Source organism: Phyllostomus hastatus, unplaced genomic scaffold (assembly GCF_019186645.2).
Source record: "Phyllostomus hastatus isolate PE091 unplaced genomic scaffold, TTU_PhHast_1.1 phas_contig_98, whole genome shotgun sequence".
NCBI classification, from domain to species: Eukaryota; Metazoa; Chordata; class Mammalia; order Chiroptera; family Phyllostomidae; genus Phyllostomus; species Phyllostomus hastatus.
In genome coordinates this window covers 4,276,854-4,292,349 of record NW_025333999.1, presented here as the reverse complement: position 1 = coordinate 4,292,349, position 15,496 = coordinate 4,276,854, and positions in this window count along the sequence as shown.

The window sequence follows — 15,496 nt, the reverse complement described above, 5'->3', positions numbered from 1 at the left end:
TATAACCTATAAATCACCCCTTGCACCCTTTTAACTTAGACCAATCCTAGAATCTTAATAGACACCTAGTTACTAACTGGCACCTGAAAGTTTGTGCCATATAGCTTCGTTGGCTATTTGATTAATGACTCTCTTGGTCAAAATAACCTTTGTTTAACATGGTTGATCTGTAAAACCTCCTGTACTTTTCAAAGTTATTTCTATGGTAACCTTTTCTGTTTTAATAATCACACTATGTATTGAATGTTATATAACCTCCCCTATAAAAATAAAGATTGATTTTTCTCAGTGAGTCAGTCAGGCCCAAAAAGACTGACTGTCCTCCAGCACCCCACCTGGCGTCTCGCTCCAGTCTCTTTGCCTGTGCCATGCATCCTTCAGGGACCCTGAGACTACTACCAGGCTGGACCTCGGCAAGGAATATTTATCCTGACCTGCTTTTTTCCTATGGTGCCAGGTATACTTCAGTTTTAATGAGAAATATATTATGTACTTTGGAATACAAATTGAGTGCTGACTGTTTTCAGCATTCTCTAGGTTGTGAGTATAGAGAAGAACATAAGTCCCTACACATCAATATTAGGGAAAGAATATAAAAACAAATCATAGAAATAAATTTAACATTACAGATGGTGACAGATCCTATGAAGGAAATATGAAAGCAGGTCTAAAGGAAAAAATGATTAGGCCATTTTATTTTTCATGGGTATTTAGGCAAGACCTGCCAACAAGGTGACATCTGAGCACAGAACTCAAGGGAGAAAGGGAGGGAGGTCAAGCTTATGTGGGCAAGTGTGTGCCCAGCATAGGAAATGGCCAGTACCAGGGCTTTAAGGAGGAGCTGAAGGGGTTTAGAGATTTGCTCAAAAGTAATGCTAGAGTATGTGGTGGGCCTTGGTTTTAATTATTTCAGGTTGCTTCTAGGCAGCAGATTTCAAACAGAAATGATTTTGCCCCTGGGGTATCTGGCAGGTCCTGAAGGGATACCACTAAACACCTACAATTCACATACAAACACAAATACAAACCCCCCAATTCTTGTCCTTCTCCACATGTCAGTGGTAAAAGGTGACAGAAACTAGTTTAGCCCAGCACTTCTCCAGTTTCAATGGGCCTGGGACTGGCCCATTTCAAGGGACTTCAATGAAGTCCCCAGGAATCTAGTTCAAATATGGAATCTGCTTCAGCAGATCCTTCAGGGTCAGAGAAGCTGTGTCTGACAAACGCCCAGGTGGTATTGATCCTGCAGGTCCTGGTCTGTGGACCACTCTCTGGAAAGAAAGGCTGTAGTTCTGTGTTTGACTTAGTTGCAGATTGTTTTAGTTCCTGTGATCCAAACATTGTCTCTGCATGGGGTTGTGAAGGAAGAGTGTGTTCACTTATTCCAGAGGCTATGATATAATCTGTGTATCCTTAACATCAGGATATTAAAATCCTTGACTGGCACAAAATAATACACTTCTGAAAAACCATTTTTAACAGGCAGAATAAAGACCTCTATAAGATGTATACCTACTTCCTGGCTGGTGTAGCTCAGTGGATTGAGCGCGGGCTGGGAACCAAAGTGTCCCAGGTTTGATTCCCAGCCAGGGTACATGCCTGGGTTGCAGGCCATAACCCCCAGCAACCGCACATGGATGTTTCTCTCTCTCTCTCTATCTCCCTCCCTTCCCTCTCTAAAAATAAATAAATAAAATCTTTTAAAAAATGCATACCTACCTTGGAATAAAATATTTTTTATAGAAAGGGGAGGGTTAGAGTAGCAGAACAAGGCTGCTAATCAGCTGACGTTAAGGTAGAAGATGAGCAGGATCATCCAGGGGGACAAGGTCAGCACAGTGCTCCCCTAGAGGCAGAGAGGGAGACCATGAGAAAATACCACGTGTTGGCTTTGACGAAGGAGGGAGGCCCTGGAGAAAAAGAATGCAGGTGGTCAGAACACAAACTGGGATTAAGGAGTAAAGAGATTCTCCCCTGAGCCTCTAGGAGGAGCCCAGCCCTGCAGACACTTTGAGATTAGCCAGGGAGACTTGAGCCAGGCTCTGACTCCTAGAACTGTACCCAAATCTCTGTGCTCACTGCTAACAACTGGAGTGGGAGTGCTTCCCAGCAGTCTTGGCAGTCTAATAGAGTCAGTCCTCAAGTGACATGAGATAGAGGGGCTGAGTTTAAGTCTCTGCATTCATTAGCTTCCTTGGGTAGGCACTTTACTTTGAAAATCCACAGAAAGAAGAAAAGAAATTTTGAAATGATTGAAGATTTCCACCCCATTAGCTGAGACAGTGAAGTCTTCATGGCATAAATGTGAACATTGTGACCTAGGACACCCTGGTGTCATTAAGATTTAAGGTACAATGTGTGACCTTCATTTTTCCTCACTGAATTATCAAAACTTGTTGTTCAGCATGCTACACTCTTTGGTACATGTCGGTCAGTCCTCAATTTATATTCCCCAAGATCATGACAGAATCTCTCATTCAAAGCATAGAAATATGACCACTTTGGGAAAAGATTGAGTGTGGGATAGGAATTTCTACTGTTTTAATATAGAAGGTAGAAGGGTACAAACCCCATAACATGTGCAGCCTCACCAGTAATGAGGTAAAACTACTTACTATTCCCTTTTAGACAACTTAAATATACTCTCACGTGAATACTCAGCATTAGAGAAGATGCTGCAATGTCTGCCTCACTAACTGCTGCTGCAAGGTGCTGTTACCTCACTGATCTGGATCTTTTCAATGAATATACAACATGCTCAAATACACCATGTCTTAGCAATTTAGTACAAACGCTCTCACTTCACTGCACTGCTCTCCACACCTGAAGCTCCATTTCCTCCCAAACAGTAAAACTCCTCAGATGTGTTTTCAATTTCCTGCAATCATTTCCTGCATCTCATTGTGCAGTGTCATCTGACTGGACTCCCAGTCCCATCACTTAATTGTCAGCTATGGAACTGGAGTGCAGATTCAAACAGTCACATCCTTATTAACATGTTCAGTAAATTAAGTATGAATTAGTTCCTTAACCAAGAACATAAAGAGATATCTGGTCTTGGAGCTAGGCTGAGTAGGGTCCCAGTGACTCAGGTGAAAGTTCTCAGGTTCCAGCCCCTCTGACCCTTTCCTGATGTACCTACCAGGCTTTCAGACTCCCCTGGATGGATTTTCTGTAAGGAAGTGCTCTATGTGCAAGTCAGAATTGGTCCCTGGATGGTGGATCATGAGACTGAAGCTCTGTCCCACACAAGACTGCAGGAAGGAGTAAAGCATCAGTTCCTGAGCCAGACTTAGGAATCACAGCGACATCCATGTCTTGTCCACCATCACTATACAACTTGTGGGACTGCATGGGGATATATTTACAGTCTCTGTATTAACTGCTCATCAGGCACATTTCTCTCGTGTTATTCCTATATCTAAGTACATGATTTCCCTCCGGGCCTCTGTAATTAACAGAAGGAAAGTTTTTCCTAATGATTCTCAGATCCCAGAAGACCATGTTAGAATCCAGGTGGTTTTATTTATTTTTTGTTTAATTATTTTATTGTTGTTCAAGTACAGTTGTCTGTGTTTACCCCCATCATTCCCCCCAACCCCAGCCATCCCCACCTCCCCCACTGCTTCCACCCCACCTTGGTTTTGTCCATGTGTCCTTTGTAGTTGTTCCTGTACACCCTTCCCCACTTCCCTCCCATTATCCCCTCCCACATCCCCTCTGGTTACTGTCAGATTGTTCTTAATTTCAATTTCTCTGCCTATATTTTGCTTGCTTGTTTGTTTTGTGGATTAGGTTCCACTTAAAGGTGAGATCACATGGTATTTATCTTTCACCACCCAGCTTATTTTGCTTAGCATAATGCTTTCCAGTTCTATCCATGCTGTCACAAAGGGTAGGAGCTCCTTCTTTCTTTCTGCTGTGTAGTATTCCATTGTGTAAATGTACCATAGATTTTTGATCCATTAATTTACTGATGGGCATTTACATTACTTCCAGCTCTTGGCTATTGTAAATTGTGCTGCTATGAACATTGGGGTGCATAGGTTCTTATGGATTGGTGTTTCAGGGTTCTTGGGATATAATCCTAGCAGTGGAATTGTCGGGTCAAAAGGCAGCTCATTTTTAGTTTTCTGAGGAAATTCCATACTGTTTTCCCTATGGCTGCACCAGTCTGCATTCCAACCAATAGCTCACTAGGGTTCAGAATCCAGGTGGTTTTAGAGTTTGTGATTCCTTGTCTTGGATCTCAACTGCTTTGCAGAGGCCCACCTCCCGCTTTCCTATTCCAACACTGAGTTAACAGTTTTTCCCAAGTCTAAGACTATGGAACCTGTCATAACTAGGTCCCTTTGATCCATAAAGCACTGAATTGTGGTGGGGACACAGTCCTGATGCCTACAGAGCTTTTGTATCTCCTCTTCAACAAAGACAGCTGTGTTCCTTTGCTACAGAATCCCAGCCACCATACTGCTTGGCCTTCTGACAAATTTGTCAAAATAATTAGGGATTTTGCATTTATTTCATAAATTAAAAGCTGTAATTTAGTGCCTCATTATAAAATATTGTTAATTATGAGAGATACGCCTTGATAGTTTTATGCCATATAATTTGACCTATTGAAGTCTTAGAGACTTCATCCGATTTAATTTTTGAAAAGTCCATTCTGTGAATATTACTATTGTGAACTCCATTACCCTTTGCAGAAATGGGGCTTGAAGGGGTTAGCCATTTGCTCAAAGTTATGGACTAAGTGAGGGATGGCCCTTGATTGGAATCTGTCAGGTTGCTTTCAGTTTTCACACTGTAACCCGGTGATGCTACCTGAGATGAGTTTGCCTCTGGAGATATTTGGCAACATGTGGAGGAAGGTTGCTCAGCACCTAGATACCCAACACAAATAATTATCCCACCCTTTCTGTCAACATGAGAAGGTGAGAAAGCCTAGTCTAGACCAGCACTTCTCCAACTTCAATGTGCATATAAATCACTCTAGATTATAATCTAGTTCATGGTGCAGGTCCTAGTGGGCCCAGGTGTTGTTTGAATCAAGCATGTTCCCAGGCAGTGTTGCTGCTGCATGGGCTGTTCATGAGACCACACTCTTAGTAGAGCAGTGGTGGCTGTGTTAGAGTCAGGTGTATAAAATTGGATTCTTGATTTGGTTGTGCACATGGAGACAGATCAGTCTTTCTCTCACATGAATGTTTCTCTCTCTCTTTTCTCTCCATCTCTCTGTTTCTCTCTGTTTCTCTCTCTCTCTCTCTCTCTCTCACTCAATCTCAAATCAATGGAAACTTGTCCTGGACTTTTACATCTATTTCCTATATCAACATAGACAAATTATCTTCATTATTTTTTCAAATAAGTTTTCATTTTCTTGTTCTCTCTCTTCTTCTTACAGCACCCCCATGATGTGAATGTTTGTATGCTTGAACTTTTCCTAGAGGCTCCTTAATTTTTTAGACTCTTTTTTCTTCTTGCTGCTCTGATTTGGTGCATTTTTTCCTTATATTTCAAATTGCTGATTTGATTCTGAGCTGCAGCCACTCCACTGTTAATTTCCTGTAAATCATTATTTCAATTAGAGGTGTCTTCATTTATGACTGGATCTTTTTTTATGTTGTTGGCATCCTCACTAAGTTCACTGAGCATCCTTATAACTACACTACTGGTTTGAACTGTGCATCTAGTAGATTGCTTGTATCCATTTTGCTTAGTTCTTTTTCTGGAGTTTTATTTCTGTTCTCTCTTCTGGGCCACATTTCTTGTCTCCTCATATTGGCAGCCTCCTCGTGTTTGCTACTATGTATTTGATAGATCTGCTACATCTTCTAGGCCTAGTAGAGTGGCCTAATGTAGTAGGTATCTTGCGGGGTCCAGTGGCACAGCCTCCCATATCACTCAACATGGGTACTCAAAGTGTGGCTACTGTGTGGGCTGCATACATCCTCCACTTATAGTTTAGCTGTGATTGCTGTTAGCACGTCTGCAGGAGTGATTAACTGAAGCCAATCAGCTGCAGCAACTGGCTGTGATCACAGAGTGCCAACCTCCAACCACCATGGAAGGTCAGCTGTGCAGGGGCCAACTCCACAGAGCAGGACTTACTTCAGCAGGGCTCTGGTACCCGCTATGTTTTCCCCTTGACTGTGCCCCATGTGGAGGTGGTTGGGGTGGTGGTGTTCTTATGTGGTTTAAAGCTGTCCACTGGGTGTGCTGACTCTGGGGCCTCCCAGGAGGTACAGGCCAAGGTCAGTTGCCCTCTATGTGCTGCCCAGGGTCATCCAGCATAAGCTACCTGCAGTTGGCTGCTACTTGTGTTGGGCTTAGAGGTGCTTACATGAGGTCAACCTGTGAACCAAGGTCGGCCACTTCTAGTGGTTGGCCTGGGGCAACTTAGCAAATGGTACTGGGATCACTAAGATCAGATACAGCTTGTTAGAGATAATTTAGGAAAATTTGAAGCATGAGACAAGGCAAGACTTTTGTATGGAAAACCAGTGGAAACAGCTTGAGAGGGCCTGAATGTTTGGTGGGGCAGGGTTTGAGGCAATTACCAGGGTAGGGCAAAGAGTGTGAGCCAGGTGAAATAGTCTCAGATGTGGCACCCACCTGGCAGCTCTGTGCATTGAGTGCTCATCAAAGGAACAACTGCCTCTGAAAGCACACCTGTCTGGGAGAAAGCTGCCCCTCCATTTCTCACCCTGAAGCCAAACAATTCAGTTCCTCCCTGTATGTCTCTGATGCCTTTCAAGCTGCTAACATGGTGCTGGAGCTCAGAGAGAGTGAGTCTGAGTAAGTCCATGCATGAGTCCTTTAAGAGGAACTGCCAGGGACTCCAGAAGTTTTTGTTTTCCTCAGTCTCAATCCCTGCTTTTTTGTACAGCTAGAAGTTATGGAGATTTCTCTCCTTGACACTGGAACCCTGGGATGGGGGCATGGTGTGGGGCTAGGACCCCTCCTTCCTCAGCCAATACCCTCCTGATTTATACATGCCACATGGGACCAGCAGGTTCTATGTCTCTCCTAACATTCTTGCTATCATTTCTTCTTTAATTTTGTAGTTGTAGGACTTCCATTTAGCTTGGTTTTTGGTGGTTCTGAATGACCATTTTTATGTAGCTTGTTGTACTTCTGATGTGGTTGTGGGAGGAAGGGAGTACAGCATTTACCTAATCCACTATCTTGACCAGAAGCCTATTGAAGTTTATTTTGGATAATTGGATTAACAAGTAACTCTATTTAAGTTCCCTTCCAAGCAAGGAAGATAGGTTAGAAGGATTTGCATGTTTAGCATAAAACTGGTGATGCTGAATCACAGGGCTTGGTTGAGTTCAAACCCTCCTGTGCATCATCCTCTGGTCAGGGAGATGGAAGATTCCAGCACATGAGGAGATATGAATGAATGATGTTGATATAGTTCATTTACTGTCCGTTTTGTAATTAGGACAAAATTTAGAAAAGTGGAGATATTTTGTTTAGATCCATAGAGGAATCATATTTGTAATCACAGTACTGTAATTCTGAAGAGCAAATGAAAATAATTTGGTGATCCACTTTAAAATACACTAACCATTCTTTACCTCAATGAAAACAGGTTCTTGCACATAGACTCCATCTTCTATGCATCAGGAGTAGTTTACAAAATGAAAAAAAATATTTTGTAGAGTATTCAAATAAGTAATGCTTTCCAAACTCTAAGGTCAATTTTGACTAAAGCTCATATAGGTCAATCTATTTAACAAATATTTCTTTCCATGCAGACTCTGCCTGGAGCTTCAAATTTGGTAATCAGTATTTGCCAGGGACAATGGTAGGTAGTGCAGACACTGAATTTAATGAGAGAATAAAAGTGGGAGTCCAGTGAAAAATCAGCAGAATGTGAAAGCCCACGTTATCAGTAAAGAGTAGTCAAGGAAGTAAAATAAACTAGAAGGACAGACCAAAGTGTAAACTGTATTTCATATTTCCCTGTGGAAACATCATGTGAACACACTTAGTTAACAGGTGGAGTTTATTCCATGTGGTTAATACATCTCATGAATATTCTTTAGTAACATGAAGGAAAATTCTTGAGACCTGATGAGAAGAAATTATTCTTAGGTAGTCCATATGGCCCCAGGAAATAAATGGAATTTCCAAATATTTTTTATTCAAATTTGGGAAAAACTTTATGAGAGTGAGAAAATGGGCAAAAGAGAAAATGTCTATATATTGCAGTAGAAAGCATAATAAACTGTCATTCTACTTTTAGAGAATTTGAATTAAAATAAATAGGAACTCAAGTAAACACATAAAACAGGCATATTGAACTTTCTGGGCCCATTGACAACTCTCTACACAGTCTGGCTCCATCTTGTACCCAACTCTGAAGTTTTCAGCAGCAAGATAGGCATTGTCAATCTGCAGAGTGATATGAGCATTGTCCACAGAACTTGCAAAGATCTGAGCCCTCAGGTCCTCAATGGTCTTGAAATTATGTTCTCAATCTCTGTTCTGAGGTCCCTTCTCTTCCAGGTGTTTCTGAACTTTTCTCTTCTATCTCTGATTATCAGACTCCAGGCTTCTCACCATCTTCTGGTAGGAGGCCAGGCAGTCATTCAGATGTTGGGAAGACTCCTTCTGGCTCTGGATGTCCCCTATGCCTGCCAGACCCTTGTTCATTACCACAGCCAGGAACCCCAGATCCACAGCTGACCTGGATACTGGTGGAGTGGGCCATGGAGATCAGGAAGCCTAAGTATCCCAAGCTTACATAGATGCTGACTGAGCTGATGTCTGGCTGGGCTTTTGGCTGGGTGACTGCAGGAGCCCAGGATATGGTAGTTTATGGAGAAGCTCGAATGGGTTCTTTTTTTAAAAATATATTTTGTTGATTGTGCTTTTGCATTTGTCCCATTTTTTCTCCTCTTTTTTTCCCTCAGCCCTTTACCACCTCCCATTATCATTCCCCCACCTTAGTTCATGTCAGTGGATCATACATATAAATTTTTTACTTTTCCATTTCCTATACTATTCTTAACCTCCTCCCTGTCTATTTTGTACTTACCATTTATGCTTCTTATTCTCTATACATTTTCTCCAATTCTTCCCCTTCCACCCTCCCCACTGATAACCCTCCATGTGATCTGCATTTGCATGAATCTGTTCCTATTCTAGTTGTTTGCTTAGTTCATTTTTGTTTTTTTTTAAGGTTCATTTGTTGATAGTTGTGAGTTTGTTGTCATTTTACTGTTTGTATTTTTGATCTTCTTTTTCTTAGATAGGTTCCTTTAACATTTCATATAATAAGGGCTGGGTGATGATGAACTCCTTGAACTTGGCCTTATCTGGGAAGCATTTTATTTGTTCTTCCATTCTAAGTTATTTTATTTGTTCTTCCATTCTAAGTCATAGCTTTGCTGGCTAGAGTAATCTTGGATGTATTCCCTTCCCTTAATGACTTTGAATACTTCTTTCCAGCAGGGTTTTTTGCCTGCAAGTTTTCTTTTGAGAAATCAGCTGATAGTCTTATGGGAACTCCTCTGTAGGTAACTTTCTCCTTTTTCTTTCTGCTTTTGAGATTCTCTCCTTATCTTTAATCCCAGGTAATGTAATTCTGATGTGCCTTGGTGTGTGCTTCCTTGGGTCCAACTTTTTGGGGACTCTGAGATTCCTGGACTTCCTGGAAGTCTATTTCCTTTGCTAGATTAGGGAAATTTGCCTTCATTACATTTTTAAATAAGTTTTCAATTTCTTGCACTTTCTCTTCTTTTTCTGGCACCCCTATGATTCAGATGTTGGGACATATAAAGTTGTCCTGGAAGTTCCTGAGCCTCTCCTCATTTTTTTTGAATTGTTGTTTCTTCATTCTGTTCTGGTTGAATGTTTGTTTCTTCCTTCTGGTCCAAACCATTGATTTGAGTTCTGGTTTCCTTCACTACATTGTTGCTTCCCTGTACTTTTTCCTTTTTTCCACTTTTTATAGCCTTCACTTTTTCCTCTATTTTGCAACCATGCACAACCATTTCTGTGAGCATCCTGATTACCAGTGTTTTGAACTGTGTATTTGATAGATTGGCTATCTTTTCATCACTTAGTTGTATTTTTTGTGATGCTTTAATCTGTTCTTTCATTTGGGCCATATTTTTTGTCTTGATGCACCTGTTCTGTAGTAATGGGCAGAGCCTTAAGTATTTACCCAGGCAGGGCAGCCTACTCGCTGAGTTGTGGCACTGTATGTAGGGGAGGGTCCAAGAGGGAACAATGCTGCTTGCTCAGCTCTTAGCTGGCTTTCAGTCACTTCCTCTGCTACCCACAAGCAAACCAAGCCTCTCTGGTGCTAATTCCTGGGTGGGTGGTTTTGTGTATGTTTTAGGACCCTGTGGGTCTCTCCAACAAACTCTCCAGTGAGGCTGGGAGTTTCTTCTGCCACCTCAATCCCCACAGGTTTTGTCACTCAGAGGTTTTGAGGCTTTATTTCCCCATGTTGGCAACCTGAGTTGCACAGTCTGTCTTGCTACACAGTTGTTCCTCCTGGTTTATCTGCCACAAATGCAGGACTGCTCCTGACCTCCAGCCACTGCCTTGCCACACGTCCTCTCCACCCCTGCCCATCTCTGCCCCTCCTGGTCTGGATGAATGTTTCTTCTTTAATTCCTTGGTTGTCAGACTTTCAAACAGGTAAATTTTCTGTCAGTTCTGGTTATTTTTTGTTTTTAAATTTGTTGTTGTCCTTCTTTTGGTTGTGTGAGGAGGCAAAGTGTATCCTCATACACCTCCATTGTGGCCAGAAGTCTTGAATGGATTCTGAAGCTCATGTGTTCAGGGAGAAAGGCAAGAGGCCGCATTCCCAATTAAAATATTTCTTTTTTAAAAATTTACTTATTACTCTCTGAAGTGGAAACCAGCAGCATCAACAGAAAATGAATGACACTAGCTAACTGGCAATTTTCTAGGGAAAGAACTCGCCCTAGAAGTGGGAAGATGGTGGCGTGGTAGGAGGGAGCAGATTCCCCTTCTTCCTATGCATGGGAGAGAAACTGGCTGATCTGCAGAGGAACAGAGCAAGGGACCAACAATATTACAACATTTATGAAAATAGGACATCAAAAATTATAGCAGACATTGAAAAACCAGACAGTAAGGAGACTGCTTCAGGATAATAAGGGCCCAGGGATCAGTGTGGGGACCAGGGAGGTTGTAGCCCCCAAGCCCGGTGCTCCTGGGTCTGCCTCAGGGCACCCAGGAGAGAGCAGAGTCAACTGCTCCCTCCCCAACCAAACAAGGATTGAGCAGCACTGGGGGAGGTCTTGTTGCTTGAAGGCACAGAGAGGGGAGTGAGGACTGAGACACAACCACACAAGGGCTGTGAGCACCCACACATAGCCTTGGGAAGAGTGAGTGCCCCCAGCCTACACAACCAAGGGCAGCCTGGCCATGCGCCCCCACCCCCAACCTGGTGAGAGTATGATTTTGTGGAAGACCCAGACCCCACAGCCCTGAACAAGGAAAGGGCACAGGCATTCTCAGGATTCTGGAGCCTGTGGCAGTGAACTTGAGGAAGTGTGCGCCCCCTTGGGATTCCTGAATCTCACACAGTGAACCTGGAAAAGATGCGGGCACTCTGTGGGACCCTGAAGCCCAGGAGCCCACGGCAGTGAGCTGCAGAGAGCATGCTTGGGAGTGCCCAGATCCACACCCAGGGTCCTGTGGAGAGGCATCAGACCAGCTCTGGGGAGAGCGGGAGGCTAGCCCTGGGGACAGTATGTGAGAGACTGACTGAATTCTGACTGGGAAGAGTGAAAAGCATTCCAATTACCCCTCAGCCTGCTGAGGCCAGCAAGAACAGAAAAACTGGTTTGGCCAGTTAGAAACCAACAAGAGGCTTTTTGTTTTTGTTGTTGTTGTTTGATTGTTTGATTTTATCCTTTTTAAGTAACTTTTTATTTTTTAATTATTATTTTTATATCTCTCAATTCCTTATGTTTCTCTTCCTTTCATCCTAGTGTTATTCCTTCCTTTCCAAATTTATTTCTCCTGCATCTTCTGATTTTTCTCCTGCATCTTCTGATTTTTTCCTTTTTTTTTTCTGAACCTGCAAGTTACTGCAAATTTGTATTATCTTTTTCTCATTATTCTTACATTTTTTATTTTAATAGTATTTTGGTATTCTTTTCTTTCTGTATAGTCTTCTTTGCTTGGCTGATTATACTGTATTGTTTGATAGGTTTCCCCTGTTATCTCATTCATAGTGTATTGCTAATTTACTGCCCTTCATTTGTGTTCCATTAGTACACTATTCAAGGTTCTATACTCCCTACTCTTGTCATCTAGATCTCATAGATTCTGCCATATACTTGTTGCTCTAATATTACCATAAATAAGACCTATTTCATACAATTGTAAATACTACACAACACTCCTGCCAGATCTCGGTCCACTTCGTGATTTCCCAAACACTATTATTGTAGTGGTTAACTCTACTCTCTTAACACTACTCCTATTTATTATTCTTTACTCCCACCCTACCTCAGAATCTGACCTCCCACAATCTCACTGCTTTCTAGATCCAACTCACAATCCTTTCCTTCCCAACAAGAGTCTTATCGTCTTTCCATCCTTTCTAAAACATGGCTAGTGGGATGGAAGATCACAGTTAACATTATACTGTGCCAAAGGATCTCCTATCTCTTCTCTACTGGCTGCTACTGTAAATATCATAGAATACTCTCTTGCTGTCTTAAACTATTTTTCCTTACTCCTCCAACTGATCACAAAAAAAGAAAAGGGGGAAGCTTTGAACACCAGGATACCTGAAGGAGACTGCATCACTGAATCTCACAGGTAGTCTATGACAGAAGTTCACACCATAAACCCAGGAGACCAGAACAGATCAACTTAAGAAACATAGGCTAACAAGAGGAGTCTCACAAACAATGAGAAGACAAAGAAACAATCCCCAAATGAGATGCAAGAGATGCTAAAGGGCCTGCTTTAAGGAAAAGAAGAAAAAGAGAGAGGGAGAGAGAAACACAGGTATGAAAATGGCAATGAATAAGTACCTATCAGTAATAACCTTAAATGTAAATGTATTAAATGCTCTAATCAAAAGACATAGAATAGCTGAATGGATAAGAAAACATGACCCACACATATGTTGCCTACAAGAGACCCACCTCAGGACAAAAGATATACACAGGCTAAAAGTGAAGGGCTGGAAACAAATTTTCCAAAACGGACAGGAAAAAAATAACTGGAGTAGCAATATTCATAACAGACAAAATAGACTTCCACAAAAGGTCCATAAAGAGAGATCCAGAAGGTCACTTCATAATACTCAAGGGAAGAATCCACCAAGAAGACATAAATATTGTAAATATATATGCACCCAACATAGGAGCACCCAAATACATAAAGAAAATCTTAGAGAACTTCAAGAAAGATAGTGACAGCAACACAATTATAGTGGGGGATTTTAACACCCCACTGCCAAAAATGGGCAGATCTTCCAAACAAAATATCAGCAAAGATGTTGAGGCATTGAACAATGCCCTAGATGAAATGGACTTCACTGATATATAGAGAGCCCTCCATCCCAAAGAAGCTAAATACACATTCTTTTCCAATGTACACGGAACATTTTCAAAGATAGACCACATGATAGGACACAAAACAAGCCTCAACAATTTCAAGAAAATTGAAATCATACCAAGCATTTTCTCAAATCACAAGGGACTGAAACTAGAAACCAACCCTAAGGGAAAAAAAACCCCAAATACTCAAAATCATGGAGATTAAATAGCATGCTATTAAACAATGAATGGGTCAAGAATGAAATTAGGGAAGAAATAAAAAAGTTTCTGGAAACAAATGAAAATAAACTCACAAGCCAAAACTTATGGGACACAGCTAAGGCAGTCCTGAGAAGGAAGTTCATAGTAATACAGGGCTACATAAACAAGATAGAAACATTTCAAACACACAACCTAACTCTATGTCTACAAGAACTCAAGGAACAGTCCAGAGCAAGCAGAAGGAAGGAAATAACCAAGATCAGAGCAGAATTAAATGACATAGAGACTAAAAGCACAATTCTAAGGGTCAATGAACCAGGAGCTGGTTCTTTCAAAAGATAAACAAAATTGACAAGCCTTTAAGCAGACTCATCAAGAAAAAAAAGAGAAGACTCAAATAAACACAATCATAAATGAAAGAGGAGAGATTACAACTGATACCACAGAAATACAAAGGATTGTAAGACATTACTATGAAGAACTGTATGCCAAGAAATTTTAAAACCTATGTGAAATGGATAAATTTCTAGAAAAATATAATCTTCCAAAACTCAATAAAAAAGAAGCAGAAAGCTTGAACAGACCAGTAACAGCAGATGAAATTGAAGCAGTAATAAAAAAACTCCCAACACACAAAAGTCCGGGTCCGAATGGTTTCACAGGAGAATTCTACAAAGCGTTTAAGGAAAAGCTAACCCCTATCCTTCACAGGCTATTCCCAAAAATCCAAAAAGATGGAAGACCCCCAAACTCTTTTTATGAAGCCAACATCATCCTAATCCCAAAACCAGATAAAGACACAACAAAGAAAGAAAACTTCAGGTCAATATTACTGATTAACATAGACGCTAAAATCCTCAGCAAAATACTGGCATACCACATCCAACAATACATTATAAAGATCATACATCATGACCAAGTAGGATTCATCCCAGGGATGCAAGGATAGTTCAATATTCGCAAATCAGAAAAAAATATAATACATCACATAAACAAGTGCAAAGACAAAAATCACATGATCATATCCATAGATTCAGAAAAAGCATTTGATAAGGTACAGCACACATTTATGATAAAAAACACTCAGCAAAGTGGGAATAGAGGGCGCATTCCTCAACATAATAAAGGCCATATAGGAGACACCTACTGCCAACATCATACTCAATGGGCAAAAACTAAAATCTTTTCCATTAAGATCAGGAACAAAACAAGGTTGTCCACTTTCACCACTTCTATTCAATATAGTACTGGAAGTTTTAGCCACAGCGATCAGACAAGAAAAGGAAATAAAAGGCATCCAAATCAGAAAGGAGGAAACAAAGGTGTCATTGTTTGCAGATGACATGATAGTGTACATAGAAAATCCTATAGACTCCACCAAAAAACTGCTCAACCTAATAAATGAATTTGGTAAAAGCAGTGGTATACAAAGGCAGTATCCAGAAATCAAAGGCATTTCTGTACAACATCAATGAAACAGCAGAAGCAGAAATCAAGAAAAAATCCAATTCAACATAGCAAAAAGAAAAATAAAATACCTAGGAATAAACCTAACCAAAGAGGTAAAGGACTTGTATTCAGAGAGCTACATAACACTGAGGAAAGAAATCAAGGAAGACACAAACAAATGGAAACATATACCATGTTCATGGATTGCAAGAATTAATATCATCGAAATGTCTATACTACCCAAAACAATGTACAGATTCAATGCAATA